Source organism: Thermobia domestica, chromosome 8, assembly GCF_964235325.1.
Source record: "Thermobia domestica chromosome 8, izTheDome1.hap1.1, whole genome shotgun sequence".
Classification (NCBI taxonomy): domain Eukaryota; kingdom Metazoa; phylum Arthropoda; class Insecta; order Zygentoma; family Lepismatidae; genus Thermobia; species Thermobia domestica.
Window position 1 is genome coordinate 94,268,768 of NC_137461.1, and position 17,033 is coordinate 94,285,800.

The 17,033-nt window shown below is 35.4% G+C and overlaps 1 protein-coding gene across 3 annotated transcripts in view; it reads left to right on the plus strand.

Annotated features, from left to right (window-relative positions):
- LOC145693087 (ankyrin repeat and SOCS box protein 6-like) overlaps nt 1–17,033 on the plus strand; it is a 161,851-nt gene that overhangs the window by 107,057 nt on the left and 37,761 nt on the right. The window contains exon 1 of one of the 3 annotated variants that reach the window (XM_081768769.1): nt 13,179–13,355. The exons of 1 other annotated variant lie outside the window; for it this stretch is intronic. The gene's annotated coding sequence lies outside the window, so the exon portion shown is untranslated. Of the gene's footprint in view, nt 1–13,178; nt 13,460–17,033 lie in introns of those variants that run through there. One more of the 3 variants, XM_081768770.1, reaches the window with a different exon arrangement.

The following is a 17,033-nucleotide window of genomic DNA, read 5'->3' on the forward strand; positions in this document are numbered from 1 at the left end:
ATTCATATATACATACCCACAAGCAACTGAAAATTTCAGTGAGGCTGAAGTTGGCTAAAGGGCTCAGTTCCCCTGGCCACACAATAGCTACGGGCTTGGGGACGCAATAAAATTTTGTATCTAACTGATTTGAGATTAAATTGTTTATGCTATATTTTGTGTGTTTATCGATAAATGTTATTTAAGAATATAAAATTCATAATATACATTAATGTATATACAGGTTGATCGAAGTGAAGCGAAACAAAATCTTTCCGTTTTATGTTCCACAATTATGCCGGCTAAGCTACAGGATACGATTATGATGAGAAATGAATTGGTGGAATGAATAAAGTGGGAGGAAACGGGAGAGAACCCCAGGAAAACCCACGCACGACGTGTATTTGTCCACCACAAAATCCACTTGGCGCAGGCTGGGATCGAACCAGGGACCCCACGCACCAAAGTTTTCTTGCAATTTTGTCCTTCGAAATAAAGAGATGTGGCCCTGGTTTACAAAATGAACATTTAATTTTGACAAGGCGTTAGTTAACACTAAGCTCTCAATTCGCCAAAATATTGAGTATGTTACTATGATCTTTAAGTGGTGCCTGGTCGTACAAATAGATCTAAATGTTTCCAATATATAAAACAAAAATTAATAGGACCTTATCGTGGCTAAATTCTAAATGTATAGCTATGTCTTCGCAGTTGGAGACCTGGACTCGAGTTTTGGAGGGAAGCCATATTATTCACATTCCATGTTAATTTTCCTTGATGCTCACAAGAGATATGGTATTAACTTTCAAAACAACAACCCAATATAAATTGTTAATGCAGGTTAGATTGCAATGTTTCATGTTTTACATGTGGATAACGCCTGCCTGCCTTAATCAAATCTATCCAATCCCAATATTATTAACGGTTGAATGTATTATTTTTGCAATATCATCTGACTTATTGAATAGTATTTTTTTTACTTTCAATTTTTCTTGGTCACGTGCTCTATGTTGTTCACGGTCACGTGTGCATACGTCTTGGCTGTTGCACATCAATCCTGTGCATTCCGTCGTTCAATGTTGCCAAGCAAACACGCACGTTCGTCACGAAAGGATCAGAAGAATTACAGCACTACTAATACTTCGACCGCATCCTTCTAGAAATGTAGGTTATATAATCATGTTCTTATGCTTGAGCACGTTGTTAAGAAGCCATTTTAAGCTTTGGAGATGCAATTTCATTATTATTATTATTATTATTATTATTATTATTATTATTATTATTATTATTATTATTATTATTATTATTATTATTATTATTATTCATTTCTCGTAATTTTTCTTTAGTCTAAAGAGTAGAATCGTAGTAGGCTACATACTTTCAAAAATATAATGCAATGCATCATATCTGCAAGCGAACTTCAACTTGTAAATATTAGGTAGGTATTGAGACGTACAACGAGTGGTTGGTTGAAATTTAATTTCCTCTTCAGCAGTGAGGCTATATGAGACGTGGACCTACAGTTTAACGAGGGATCTGAACCACATAAGCTCCAGCTGGGAATCAAACCCGAGTCTTTTGCAAGGAAGGTTGCAGGAATGCATACAGTTAGTAGACCCTATGGTTTAACATCAGTCATGAAAACTTTTCATTTTTTTTTTCTAATAGCACAATAGTTCAATGTAATGGACAGATACTTTAAAGAAGCTGTACCAGTGGAAGCTTTATGAGTAAGTTACGGTTATAATACGGAAGTCATACACTGACGTATTTTTCCGACGTAATCATAAAATTTCATACGCTAGTCTTGTTAGCATCTGTCAAGAAGTTAGTGTGTGGGATCCGTCGTTATTTTACGTACTGAACTTTTGTGTATGTATATATGTGTGTCATTCAGATTTTCGCATGGAAAGAAGTCACCTAGAGCACCAAACTTTATACACAGACCTTCATCAAATATATTGCGTGCAAAGTCGTTTATTATTATTATTATTATTTTATTCAGGGGAAATTACGGATTCACGTTATAGAGGTTCAAAATATATAGAGAGAGAATCTCAGAAACTCTTCGGGTTAGACAACAAACTCTACTCTCTGTGTCCAGTGCCGGACTGGCCAAGTTGGCTACTTGGCCATCGCCAAGGGCCCCAGGACCGAGGAGCCCCGCAGGGATAGCGAACTTGAGTCTAAAAGCAGAAATGAATGTGACACACAAACTGAGTGTGAAAAAAAATGAAAATGTTAACAATCAAAAGTGCTTTAAATAGCCATCATGTACATTTTTTTCTTCTGTTTCAGCTTTCAGAACAGAATGATCTGTTTAGTAATTTGTACACTGTTTTCAAATTTGTTCCTACCCTCCCATGTACTCAAGTCACGTGTGAGAGAGCATTTTCTAAATGGAAAATTGGTAAAACTAGACAAAGATATATGATAAGAAAACTATTTTTCTCCTTTACTTTTTATGTTTATAGAAAAAGATTTATTCCAGAATGTACATAAAGAAAAAGTAATTGACTTAATTACCTCATCAAGTGAAGAACTGCGTAAACAACTGACAAAGTGACTGAAGTAACTTCACGATTACGTTTGATTGTCTCAGTATTGTTGTAACTGTTTTGCGATCTGTTTTGTACTTCATATTTATTTAATACAAAAAAATATGATTTTATCACTTATCATATTTTGTAACTGACATGTTAAGTTATATATATATATATATATATATATATATATATATATATATATATATATATATATATATATATATATATATATATATATATATATATATATATATATATATATATATACCTAGGTATAGGTATATATGGCGGGGGGCGTTTAAGGACCCTCAAGTTGACCAATCCGACACTGGTTGTGTCGCAGGTTGTTTATTTCAGTCCGTGAGAAGTCCATCTTGGATCCGCCCGTGGTACACCCTGACCAATTTGGTGATCCATTAAATAGTAGATCTTGATGTCTTGTATCTCCCGGATGGACACACGGGCAGACAGATGAACAGTTTTTATTTCGAACTTACAGAGTAGAGCTATACAGCTAAAAGTGCTTATGGCCTGTGTTAAACGCAAGCTCCATTCTAGAGGTATCCATATTACCCCTGTATCCTCTCTTAAAACGTTGAAATAAACATTTTTTAAAATATATTTCAGATCTAATTCCAAAGAGGAATATTATCTAAATAAATGTTATTAAATTAAGAAAAAAAAAAAAAACATGATCTCTAAATTATGTTTACTCTTAGTCGTTTGTACTACTTACCGACCCTATCGGTCCTCATCATCTGACAATTACCATAATTATTTGTTAATGCCAGTATTTATTGGGCCGTGTTCTCGATCTCGAAAAACATCTTGTAGAACTTAATGTTATTTATTTTTCATAGTAAACTTATACAAACAATTGTTGAAGTCACTAAAATTTATTTCTAAAAAAGAAATAATAAAATAAAATAAAACTAAACCAATACAGGTCATTGTTTACAGGTCATTAACTTCCCCTCTTTTTTTATTTTAATGGGTCGCACACGAATTTCATCATGCAGGTGATGTTTTTGGTGCACCTGCTTCGGAAGATGTTGAAAGAATTGAGCAAAAGAACTCACCAGAAGAAATTACCCTTTTTTTTTCCTTCTAAGATTCCGTAATGACTTGGTGTAAGTGTCGGCCGTCGGCTACCGTGGTTAGTCATTACTTACAAGAACCAGGCACGTGCTCTCAATCAGCAGAAAGAAGCCAAGAATATCCTTTTAGTAAGAGCTGAAGGAATACCGAAGTCTCTTGTTTGAGTCTTTTCCACTTCAAAAGTCAAGTAGATTCCGGATTTTTTATGTGCAGAGAATGAGGGTTATTACTTTTATTAGAAGTGTAGACCGAAATTTTGCAGATCTATTCTAAATCTGTACATTTTAATAACTGTAATGTTAGTACGTCCGTTGCTCCACAGGTGATTCTTCAACTAAAACGATTTTTTAAAATAGATCAATGGTTCTCAAACTTGTTGTTACTGCAATCCACATTAAATAATGAAATGTATTTTGTGACCCGTCTACTTTTATTCAAATACACATTGACATTCTTTCTTAATAACTGTATCATATGAAATTGTACGCATGCGCAAAGACAGTTAAAATGTTTCCATAGAAAGGTAACAGAGCCAACACTACTCCCGACGCAATGCCCTACCTAGTTTTGACTCATGCACTCTCTTCCCATCAGAACCTAGCATCTCGACTGACTGTACAGACTGAACAGGGCAGAGCTCTGAGTAACCACTTACTCTTCACCTCAGTAACAAACGCTTCCAATTTTCATTTTTGAATAATACTTCACAACATATGTTTCTTCATCAAAATATTTTTTATATATAATTAAAAGGGAAAACCTCTCGCGACCCACAAAAAACTGGCCCGCGACCCACGCTGTGAGAAACACTGTAATAGATAGCTAGAGCGATTATCTCGTTTGTCAATCCGTCAATCCGTCTCGGAGCGTCCGTCAATCCGTCAACTTTGTCACGGGTAACGGTGACTACGTTCAACCGTTCGTATTCATTTGTTTTTGAATGGTGTTGGTATTGCGGCATTCAACTAACATCGTGAGGACAAATTGGGAGCTACTTGAAAGAAAGATATAGCGAACGGTCTAGAAAGCTACAATTAATTGAAAAGGGAATCGATATCCTTGACCACCCGAAAGGTATGAGTCCAACAAGCTCGCTGATTGGCTTCCTCAGTTCTGTTGCGCCAGGAGTTTAGTTTGTATCGCTCATAGATGGCAGCAAATGTCTTCCAGCGTTTGACATCTATCGGACGAAATTGAAACTTCTACCTGTGATCCTTTTTACTGTCTTTAGCAGTGTTTATTTATTTATTTATTTACTTTTACAATTAAATAAATGGTGAGACGAGACAACAACACATAATACCGATATCCTAAGCGTGAATCGAACCCGATACAGATAGTCTTCCAATCGCCCGATATTAGTGCAGTGTTTCTCAAACTGTGGTCCGCGAGTCACAATCGGCCCTCAGGGTCTGTCCCTGTGATTCTCTTAAATTGAATATTCGACCAAAGAAGACAGAAAGAAATAGAATTCAAATGAATTGCGTATCACATGCTATAGCTGAGAATACCAAACATATATAGATGATACAAATAATAGATTACCATCTTACGATTGTTACAAAAAAAAAAAAAAAAAAAAAGAGGAAGACGAGATAGGCAATGAAGTAAAGAAATATCGTGTGGCAAATTCATTTAAACTTTCCGAAATGGTTGAAAATTTAAGATTTATTGAATGTCGAACAAAAATGTTTCTAATGACGCATTTCACACAATAAATGGAATTGGGGGATTTTGTTGGTTGTGTAAAAACAATCAAATCAAAAGGAAATGAAGCATCACAAACTCCTTTACTTGAGAACAGATAGTAAAAATTCTCACTCGTGTACCTGATTTTGTGTATTAATTCAGTGTATGTGTATCCATGGTATTGTACTTTGATTTCCATGAAGCGTGTGGCTTAATTTATATCCGAATTGCGTATTATTATTATTATTATTATTATTATTATTATTATTATTATTATTATTATTATTATTATTATTATTATTATTATTATTATTATTATTATTATTATTATTATTTCATGCACAGTAGTATTGATCGTTTGATTTCAGGTATTTAAAATAATTTTGGATATTTCGAATTTTGGATAATTCGAACGTTTTTCGTTTCTGTTTGGACTTTGAATTTAAAAGTTTACTGTAGTAAGCCTTGCCCTTTAACACGCTATCATATATTGTATTTTACAGAACAAAATTTCATGATCCCGGGTTCGATTCCCGGTGGGGCTACTTGGTCGAAAAAGTGTAAAAAGCTTATTCAGGCCAGCTATCCTGAATGAGGTTTTCCTGGATTTTCCTCAATCACACCAGGCAAATACCGGGGTGGTACCTAACATATAGGTCCCAGGCCGCTTCCTTCCCTCCCCAATCTTTTGTTCCTCCTATTTCTCCGGATAGTGTGTTCGCCGAGGGACGTCATCCCTCAAACGTGACGGGCTAACATGGCCACAGATGCCGAAAGCCCAAAAATCTAAACCTTGAATCCTAAAATTTCATGACTTTTATAGCTAGTATGTAATAACACTTAAAAGTATTGTATTTTTTTGTAAGACGCGTAGAAAACAAATCCATTCTCTAGTTTACTTGAGGAACAACGTAGCCTATAGCCGATGTTCTTGTCCTGTTCGCAGATAAAACTTGTTCGTTCAAGGACTTAAATCCGCCTTTCTTCTTGTAGTATTACCTGGGCATGTGTAATCTGAGGGTGTTTTCAAAATCACTTTCACTGAGACATGTTTTGCTATTTATTTATAGTTCACGCAGGTAAAATCTTTTGTTAGTGGCAGGGTCAACAGACTACAATTTAAACATGGACTGTCTTTTGAGCAAACAACTATAATATTAGTCTTCTGTACAGTATCTGTTTGTCGGCAGTACAAGGTAGTTCTCTATTATTATTATTATTCTGCAAATAGAACAGCATCCTTCCTAGTTATAAACATGTTTGACCCCTTTGATATGGCCTGTTTGGCAACATATACAATTTGTCTAGGCCGATGGACAGCAGGACGATCTATACATCTATTTATAATAGCACGAGTAACAACAAAAGAAAAGAAACATTCTAAAAATAAGAAATGTTATCATCTGAATGAGTTTCGGAACGGAAAACTTATTTATATATATTATGTTTTCACTTCCCTAGAACGATTCGTTCAAAAGTAGTTGATTCCCACCAACACGAAACTGTGATGCTACTTTTCATCACAAATGGCTTTGAAAACTACCCAAACTTTTATTGGTGGCAGTGATTCTTCCACACAGGGGTACATCCACTAAGGAAGGAGGAGGGGCTCACCGGGTTCGACCCCCCCCCAAAAAAAAACTTCCTAACTCAACATACATTTCTATTATACACTTTCTCACTATAACTATACTTGATTAACAGGGAAATGATTGATGTAGCATGCAAATTTAATCTTACACTTCATCGGTATTTTTTCTCTTTTAAAAACAATCTCGCACTTGTATCTAATTTTTCTGAAAATACCTAGATATAGGTAGAAATATTTTACAATTACTTATCGCATTTTCGAGTGCAGAATAATATTCGTTCAATTCTACGTAGACGCAATGGCTTATAGTATTGGACCCCACTCACCAAAAATCTGTGTGCGTGCCTGCTTCCAGGCATACTATGGGATGCAAATCCGGAGTTGAAATAAATTAAATTGCAAATAGCGGTTCCATTGAGGTCCTCTCACATTTCGGTTTTGTCCTCCCCTTCTCAGGTAAATTTTTCTAGAAGAAAAACCCGATGGCAAATTTAAACAATATAAAGAGTATTTCAAAACATATCAATGGTGATGCTTGAGAGAAGGCATATCAGTAAAAATATTTTTTTTCAAGACAAGGGAAATTGCGTAGTGTAATTTTTGTGTACAGCAATTAGGATATTATGTAATTTTACTCTTTAGCTTGTAGAGACGAACTTTTTTTTTTATACCGACGTAATTTCTTTCAAGATCTACCACTGGTAAAATCTATTATAGATAATCATATGATATTTCTAACTTAATGCAGTAACTTGTTACGTATTAGCATATTATTTTGGATTTCGTGAATAATGATTATAGCAAATAATAATAATAATAATAATAATAATAATAATAATAATAATAATAATAATAATAATAATAATAATTATTATTATTATTATTATTATTATTATTATTATTATTATTATTATTATTATTATTATTATTATTATTATTATTATAATTCCTGCTATCGATCTTAATTTGCCACTTCCATACTTTCATTATAATTTTGTAAATTCAACACACTAATTCCATGCGAAATACGGTATAATAAAAAATAAAAAATACCGTATTTCGCATGGAATACCGTATTTCAGATATATATTTGATCTTTACATGCATTCCATCTAAAACCACTCACTGTTTGTCCTAATCTGCTGCAAGTGTTCACCAGAAGCAAAATGCAGGAAAACGTGAAAAAGAAAAAGAAAAAGACATGCGGCCTGTCTCCGCCGTTTCGTTTGGGATTTGTAGCATGAGTGAAGAGAAAGAGGCTTCACCGAGAACAGGCACAAGTTTCTTGATGCCAGCAATGGATCTGAAAATGAAATAAATGGTACTACTCTTGCTGTATTTTTAGAGCAGTTATTTCTCTTGGTATCCTTCTGACACTTCGGACGTATAACAATAGTAAAGGGCGGGTCCCCAAAAATTGAAAAGATCCCGCACGTGTCATCACAAGTGTTCAGTTTAGATAGTCAACATGGAGGTGAATTCAACAATGTATTAAAAACAGAGAAATAAAGCACCACTCGCTCGTCCGATCCCCCGGGCAGTGAATTAAAGTTTGAGTGCGTCGAAGTTCTACGAATATATGTAGCCAATATGTCTTACGGAAATTGCAGATTCACAAATTGAAGCCAAATAAGCAGATTTTACGGTCGATAATTTTGTAAATTCCCTTGTGGCCAAGTGGCTGGCATATGGTTGACTATATGATTCCCAGTAGGCAGATCTAAAAATGAAATGAAATATTTCAGTTTTACGTTTCACGTTTATTCCAGCTAGGCTAAAGGAGAAGGTGATGATGAGAAATGAATGCAATGGTGGAATGAATAAAGTGGGAGGAAACGGGATAACTCCGAGAAAACCCACGAAGCCCACTTGATGTGAGCTGGGATGGAACTAGGGACCCCACGTATCAGAGATGAACGCTCTATCACTGAGCCACCGTGCCCCCTTTTCCTCAAGAATCAAGAGGTGACTCGGGAACTACTTGAATTAAGAGCTAATAAACTCCCATGGAAGAATAATATGGGAGGAAACGAGAGAACCCAGAGAAAACACATATGGATCACCTCACCTGCGATTGAACCAGTGTCCCAACACATTAGAAGTGAGCGCTTTACCGCTTCGTATCTGACTCTTCTTTCCTATTTGATGCTTTTAATGACTACCACTCTCAACAGGATCATGAATACAGAAATATCAAAAACAATTTAAAACACACCATTGACCCACCGCATCCCCAATGGGAATTTGGACAACTAAAATTCGTTGCCCAAATATCTAAAATATATTAATTTATCGTAGCGCGGGGAGGGGGAGGGAAAGCTTTCAAGAAATATGCGTGAAAGAGACACTGATGTTTCCATTACAAAGTATCGATTTGATATATCGAAATGTCGCAAGGTAGAATTACTGTTTAATTGAAGTATCGTATTATATTTTCCTTCCTTTTCTTTTAAAGCCAATAATCAATTAGTTTTTAATAAGTTTTTTTTTTAATGTAATAAAAGATTCTTAAAATGTGGGAAGAGGTTACAAGGAAATATCTAAAATCTTCCGAAATTCAATTACGTTTTTTTTTAAAATAAAAAAAAGTCTACTTCGATTTGACCTGATGACCAACAGCTAAATGAGTATGCTAGCAGTCATAGTTTGTAAATAGGATCCGTCGTATTACTGTGACATGTGAACGAGTCTTTGTCATTGAGTACGAACAAACGTGGCGTTTATATTCCAAGTCTGTCCCGTCTTCTTTTCTATTCCCCTCCTTCCCCTCTCTCATAGGGGTTGGTTGAAAAGAAAGGGGGAAAAAGTGTGGAAGAAATGCCATGAAGCCAATGGAGGTTGATCGAGGATTTTGGAGGGAAAGAAAAGTCCTTTCCACCGCCCCCTTTTTTTACGAGGTCATTGACCCTTATATAGACGACGAAAATAATACATCATCACCGGCACCACTGCAACCAACCCCTTCCAAAGCTATCCCGTCTACTTCATTTTTTCTTTTGAAAAAAAAAAAACGTTTCCTGTTCTAAACGCAAGACTTTATACGTATTGTACGTGGGGGAACGTATATAAAGCGTCATGTCGTAAAAGTAAAATGCATTTTCAATACACAGATCGCGTCTCCTCTGCCCCTCTTTCCCAGCGACCTCTTTCGGGTTGCTAACAAACTATTCATGAGTGCATCAAACATCCAATGAACGTGACTCCAATGCTAGATGCCAGAATAGCTATCACAGTCTTATGAGAAATGGATCCCTACTGTAACACTGTTTACTAAAAAACATTATTCTGAAAGAAGTGCGTGAACTGTTGTGTTTATTACATTGCGAATAGCAAATCAAGTTCGTTTTATTTTAAATAATGAGTTTGCATAGAATAAGAAGATATGCATTGATGTAAATACGTAACAGCATCAGTCATGTGAAATAGGCTGCCTACCAAGCAAGGCGAATGGTAAATGTAACTTGAATAGCATTTTGTGAATCCATAATTCTGATGCTACAGGCCACAAAGAATTAATAATTATGGCCAACCCGCAGGTTGAAATGAGCAATGTGTGATCAGCTCATTTGACGACGTTCCTGAGTCAATACTAATAAACTGTGTACTTCTACAAGTAATTGAACCCAGTAACTCCGTACAGAACAGATGCACGAAATTCATGCGTGTTAACCATTATATCCAAAGGGGAAGGAAGAATAATCCATCAATATAAGAAATACTAGTCTAACCGTTTTGATAATTTAAATTATTTTTCCGATAGAAAAAAATGATTTTACATTTCTTGAAAGCATTGTTATTGGCATGATTGCAAAATATAGTATGTACTTCAGAAAGTAATTATTTGTCTATAATATTCCAAACATAACTTACGTCCAACATTCCTCTCAAAAAGCAATTTTAGAGGAGAGAATTTGATAAACTGGCTAAGGCCATTACATATTATTATTATTATTATTATTATTATTATTATTATTATTATTATTATTATTATTATTATTATTATTATTATTATTATTATGTTATTATTATTTCTGAAAGATGAAGAACAGAGGTTGGACTATAGGAAAGGAACAGAGGTTGGAATTGGGTGTACAGCACATGTAGACCTATTGCCTACTGCTTGATGTTTGGGTGGTGTGTGATCGCACATTCACTACGTATGTCTGGATTCCTGTTAGATCTGAGTTTGTTACCCCTTAATCCAGCGCTGTAGTCGAGGATATAGACGCAATACCTTCTCTGCTTAAATGTAGTCATTAGAAATGAAATCTTAACGTGTTATGTCCCACGGTAATGCCGGCTAGGCTAAAGGAGACGGTAATGATGAGAAATGAAGGAAATGGTGGAATGAAGAAAGTGGAAGGAAAAGGGAGAACCGCGAGGAAACCTACGCACACGGTAATTTAGTCATTAGAGTATGCCTTCTGGTTCAAGAGTATAATATTGTACTGTTTGTTTATTTCGGTCCATGACTCCAATGGTATCTATCCTATTCTTAGCCGCTGTTAAAGTATATCAATCATACGAAAACAAAATCATCTTTTTCTGAGTGCAATCACAAAAAAACGCAGAGAGAGGATGGTGGTGAAAGAAAAAAAAATATATAAAGATTACATCAGCGCTGTTTCTGTTCGTGTTGCTCTGACCAGTGAATATCAGTACAAAAGTTTGGTTTAAATGTGATATTCGTATTTTCACTGTACTCTTCTAATTGCAGTTTGCTTAATTTCTCCTGGTACATCGGGCGCGATTTTTTTTTTGGGGGGGGGGGTCCTGATGGGTTGTCTTTTTCTGTGTACCTATACCATTTATGTTATTAATGCAATGATTTGTCTAAGGAGTATTGTCAAGAAAATGAATAAATTAGGCTATAAAACAGTCTACCAGCCTTTATATTTTAATAATGGAATTATTTAGCGTTTCATATTTTCATTTTAAAAAAAAATCTTTATTGTCACATGCCTTTTATGCCAATCATACATTTTCATAAAACAAGTATAACATGATTTTTTTTTTTTTTTTTTTTTTTTTTTTTTTTTTTTTTTTACTACAACTCTTAATGCTAGTAAATTCTCAATTGTGGAATGAAAGCACAATTCGAGTAATGAAGACATTTTCCTCCGTGCTGGGAGCCATGACGATATAAAAATCATACTCGGAAGCCATTTTCTTCTTCCCTGAGGCAACGGTTCGCAGAATCTTTATAAGTCAAACACTTTCAGAATTTTTGTTCTATTCTAGATATTTTGCTTCGTGTTTCAAATCTCTAGGCCAACTAAAGCCTGAACTACGGTTAGAAGCAGTTACATGAAATCTGCATTTTCCCGTTTTCATTGTTTATTTATTTTAAAGAAAAGGCCCAGTACTAACTCTTCCACCTTGTAGAATGGTCTTAGTAAGCAAGGATTAAAGGAAATGTTTCACAGTTAAAAGTCACATTTGGATTCAGGTATATTGTGATGCACTCTATGCATGGAGTTAAAAATAAGAACCAATTACACGCTTTTTCGTTTTTATTCGCCGACCAAATGGAACATACTTACGGGTCGCCATTTGGCCATCACGAATTTACGTTAATTCAAAATCACAAGATAAATAAATATATCAAAGTAGATAATAAACAATAGCATTAGGTTTTGAACATTGAAATCGAAAATTCCAAAATACCTACCGAAATACAAGCTTACGCAGCTACTACATGGATAGCTAATGATGCATACAAAATTTAGTACTGTGATTGGCGCGACGTCTAGAATGATTTCAACTTTCTAATGAAAAATATGAAAATCGTCAAGCGTATGGTGTAATAATTTTGTTTTATATCCCCTACTTTTGGAAACAATTTTGTGTGTTTGAGGTTATTAGATGTTGTTAAAAACCCACCCTCATCTCCACAACATCCTTTTTGGGTTATTGACCCCGTGGTATCCTTGAGGACAGTTAGCGTCGGGACTTTTGAGGGTGGAATTCTGTAGATGTGAAATCGACCGCGTTTATTTTTGAACTTTTTTTTTCTTTCTTAAATAATATTATTTGAGTAATCTATTTCGGTAAGACTTGTCTGTGGACCCTTGCAACAAGAACCAACCCCCATTTCTTTCCTTTGTTGTTCATTTTTCTTTTCTTTTTGATGGGGGAGGATAGCGGTGTATAAAATTGAGGGGAGGAAGGGACAAGAAAGGTTATGTCACCTCCGACAGGTTTGATACACCCCTCGCCTTCCCTCTTGACAAGAAAGAAAGAAAGGGAACCATTTGTGAGCTGTAGATCGCAAATGGTTGGCTGGTTGACGTGAAGGCCCAAATGCAACGATCACCATCAGTCGAGTGTGGGGCAGACCAGTGCTAGAGTCAAGGGAAAGTGTTCCTTCTGTTGATGAGTAGCCGGTGTGAGGGCCTTGCAGCTGGATCCTTTGTGTAAGCAAGACCAGATGTCAGTGGAGATGCAATAGGGTACGGTGTTCTTTATCCTCTCTGACAGGAAATATTACTTTTTTGTTCTATCTCAAATTATCAAGATACTCTCACTTCATTGCTAGTTTTTTGTTCTAATTCAGGTAGGATTAATTTATTATACGCTTACAGTGCAGTTCATGCATGTACATCTGTTCAAAATAAATAACAAAAGATATTAACTTTAGTATTTATAGTGATGTAGAAATTGCATGATTTTATAGTATAATCCGTGCTTGGTTGTATTGTTCTTGCAATGTTAGCAGTATCAAGTATTGGAGCTTTTTTGGACAAATTTTGTATTTATTTTTGTTTTGCTTCAACAATGGACAATGTAAACTGCTTTGCACCTTAGGTGTCCTAAACAGGATATCTCTATATGGTTTTCTCTCCCTTTCCCAACGACTGTCAAAATAACGGAGAGACAGGACAAAATATTAAGGTTTGCTTTCTATACGTTAGATAGAACTAGAAAACAAAGTCGTTAGCATCCTCGAGATGTTTATTCCGTCGCAGTTTCGTGTTCTGTTGTATAACGTAATTATTGATACTCTATAACGATTGAATGGAGGGATAGACAAACGGGTGATTATGGAAAGTTTCACAATTCAAAACTTCACAATACATGCAGTCACTAACCAAAATGGGTACACACAACTCGATATCAGCAAATTTTAATGCTTTTGTTGGTATATTGATTTGATTTGTTGTGTTTGTTTGTTGGAGGGGTGGACTTCAGTTTTAGTTGAAATTCGAACCACCATAACACGTTTGCGGGCCGCGGTGGATCAGCGGTAGAGCGTTTGCTTCTGGTGCATGGGGTCCTTGGTCCATCCCAACTTGCGCCAAATGAGCTTTTTGGAGGACAAACACCGTGTGCGTGGGTTTTCTCGGGGTTTTCCCGTTTTCTCCACGTTCTTCATTCCACCATTTCGTATCATTACTGTCTCCTTTAGCCTGGCCTCATAACCGTGGGACGTAAGATTTAAATATTTCATTTCATTTTTTTATAATACGTTTAAACTTTCAAAGCTTTCCCACTGGGAATCGAACCCCTGACCCCATACAATAAAGGCGCGCTTTTTAGCCACTACAGCAGCATGAAAGGCGTTTGTTGATTAGGGTTTAACATTCGCTTCCAGCACCGATGCTATTAGGTTGAGAAATAATGCATGAACTTTTTAAAACAAACTATAACGAATTAATAAATATACCCTCCGTTGTTATGATTTCCTCCCATTGTCGAATTAAGTTTTTCCATGCCTCAGCGACAGAAATCTCCCAGTTTTCATTCAAAGTATTCATCCAACCAAGCCTTCAATTCCACGTCATTATTGAACGATACACGGCGTAAAGCGTTCGAATGGAGATCGAAAGAGATGAAAAGTTGGCGGCATCAAATCTGTTGAGTATGGGGAACAAGGCAAGCACTTTCCATTCGAGTTCTTGAAACGCGGCTTTGGTCACATTCGCGATGTGAGGAGAGGCATTGTCGTATTGCAGAAGAATGCAATTTTGCCTGTTCGGTCTTGTCTTCCCAATCCCACCACACATTTCTTTAAAAGATGAAGGTCTAGTGTTGCTCGCGCTGTAGCTTGTTTGTCGGGGTTGAGACATTATCTTCACTGGTTTATATTGATATAGAGGCACCTTTTTCATCACCAGTGAGAATGCAGTAAAGAAAACTTTGTTTGGGACATGTTGAACAGTATTTAGCGAGCAAATCTGCAGTTATATTGAACCGTTGATTTCTGTTGTTTTCACTCACTGTATGCATGGTACCCAAGCACCGAGTTTCTGAACATTGCCTATTGAGTGAAGTGGTTCACTACAATTTTTTGATCACAATCCCTCTGCTTCACCAATTTTCTTGTTGTTTGATGAATATGTGTTTTGTCATTCAGTCGTTGTTATTGAACTCAGTTGGTCAACTGGTGGGTGATATGTCATTCTTGTTTTGAAGCGCGGAAACCAACAACGGACAGTATTTTGAGGCATTGCTTCTTCTCCATAGACAGTACGAATCTCATGAGCAGCTTCGATGACTCTAATGCCTCGATTAAATGTTTTTTTTTTTTTTTTTTTTTTTTTAAGGGTGTCGAAAATGGTCAGTTTTGTCTACTTGGCATTCCATCTCAATGCTTTGAAAAGACACAAGAAATCAATAAAATAAAATAAACTATCTTATAAAGGAAATAATTCTCTTTTAAATAACATAAAGCGTTGTCTATCATATCATAGCTTATTTTAAGGCGTTTTCTTTGACAATAGGGAGCTTGTGAGAACACAAACTATTTCATTAAATAGTAGATTGTTTTGTTTTTTTTTTTTTTTTTTTTGAAAATGTTAAATAGTTACGCAGAAAAGTTTTCTTTCCTTACACATTACGCAATCAACATAATCGAATTTACTTTATATATATATATATATATATATATATATATATATATATATATATATATATATATATATATATATATATATATATATATATATATATATATATATATATATATATATATATATATTTGCATTTTTGTTCACTATTATGAGCTTAAGTACGACTTCATTCATACCCACCGAAGAGTCTATCCAATGGGGAAAAAATGGGAGGGAAAATTGACCAAGAAAACAAGAACTCATTTTCGAGACTTGGAATGCCATTTTATTTTGTGTAACCTTTAATATTTCTGGAGGGAGGGAAAGAAGTATAACCTTCAATATTAAAATAATATTATTAACATACGAGTATAATAGGGTAGCAACCACAGAAATGCACTTAAATTTCATGCCTCTGTATCTTCGACTAGCGCCCATATTTACGTAACGCATGAGAACATAAACAAATGCCATCTGTCGGGAGGTGATGAACTAGTAAGAAAGAAAATCACTTTTGTTTGCCTTGTCACGTGTTAATTGAAGCAAAATGTTCTCTTCCACCGTGTTGCGTCATTGTTAAGAAAACAAAGATGTTTTATCGTTCGTCGATTCTCTTTTCATAGTTGTTTGGCCAAATTATCATCTCTTTGGTTGACGTTGTCCGGGGAGTATTCTACGGTTATATAAACACATACACACATACATGGATAACCACATACTTGGAAGACTAACCGTAACCGAACATCAATTTCTAAATATGACAGAACACATTTTGTTTGTTGCTTTATTTATCTGAGAGAGAGAAAAAATGTTCGAATTCTAGAAAAGAAATATTAGTTCTATTAATCAATTTCGTGTTCAAGTTATCAACTGAAGGTATCTGTATCGTTTTGTTTTTATATAATTACGTTTCACTTTCTTTCTCTTTTAAAGACAAGCGGGTCACGGTGGCTCAGTGATACAGCACTTACCTTTGGTGTGCAAGCTCCATGGTTCGATTTCCGGACAATTAAGCTTGCTAGACAATATGGTGTCTGTGGGTTTTCTCGGGGTACTTCCGTTTCCTCCCTCATTATCATTCGACCAATTATTATATCGTCATTCACTTGCCTTAATCATGCGCTTCCCTTAGCATAAACGTGGGACGTTGAATTGAAAGATTTCATATGATTTCCTTTTTCTTTTGAAGAGAAGTATTGTGTTCGAACAGATATTTTTTTTAGTCAAAAGATACAATATATTTCAATCAAAAAATTTCTTGTAGGTCTTATACCTAGAGAACTACATATAGTGTAGCCA